Raw genomic sequence first — 1,057 nt, 5'->3', positions numbered from 1 at the left:
AAGCTGGTGGACGGACCTGTCCGCTGTTTCGCAAAGAGACGATCGCGGATTTATCGCGGAGGAAAGAAGCTCGGCGTTGTCTGACCGATGGTGGTTACATCCCGCTCAAGCCGCCGAGGACACCGAGGCGCGTGAAGCTCATAAATCTCGCTGGTGGTTTGATCACGATGAGACGACCGAACACCCGAGACGACCGATTTCTCAAGAAGAAGATGCGAGCTCCGCTTCTTCGGTCGCAGAGCCTTCTTCTTCCGCGCAAGAGGCCGGCGATCCGAGCCGAAGCCTTCATCGGCCACAATCGAGCTCTGCCCCGCGCGAAGAACGGAGAATGGAGCAGCAGCAAAAGCTTATCGCCGTTAGACAAGCCAGCAGTGACACACTACAAGGCTTTTCCGCGAAGACTTCACGCGATTCGCAACAGCGGCCACACGACATCATTATTAAGCACAAACGCAAGAAACAGAACGCGGAAACCCATGCTCATCGGGACTATTCGAATTAAAGACTACGGACACTTGTGGATGTATATAGCTATATGCATTGTTTGAATAATTCATTGATTTTTGTGTTTATTTCTTGATCGAACTTGTGTAATGGACAGCTTACTATATTTGTCTGAATAAAAAAAAACACTCCGACTTCATTGGTTCTTGTGTGTTTTAATTTTTTATTGAACTCGTGTATCAACATATTGATTACAGGTCAAAAATACACCAGTTTCACGCTCATAGCAACCATCTGTTCATATTGAGTTGGGCGACGAATCTCTCCCCCGTCCGGATTTTGCTGGTGTTATAGCCGCAGCACGACCGTATCACCTGTCCCGCGGCGAAGCCCTGTACGCTTTCCACGATCGTCATGGCGTGTCCTATCACGGTCTTGAGATACCGGTTGGCCTCCTGATCCTGAACGAGAGCGCTCACGACGGCCGCGTCGAACGCGTTGTTCACAGCGTCTGCGGCTTGTTCGCGAATATTATTAGGCACGCGATGATGATCTCCCCCGTTAGCCAATAGAGTCATCATTGACAGCACGCTCTGCGGTTCCTACGGGGGGG

Source organism: Monopterus albus, unplaced genomic scaffold (assembly GCF_001952655.1).
Source record: "Monopterus albus unplaced genomic scaffold, M_albus_1.0 scaffold484.1, whole genome shotgun sequence".
Classification (NCBI taxonomy): domain Eukaryota; kingdom Metazoa; phylum Chordata; class Actinopteri; order Synbranchiformes; family Synbranchidae; genus Monopterus; species Monopterus albus.
Note: the sequence above shows the minus strand (reverse complement) of the source record.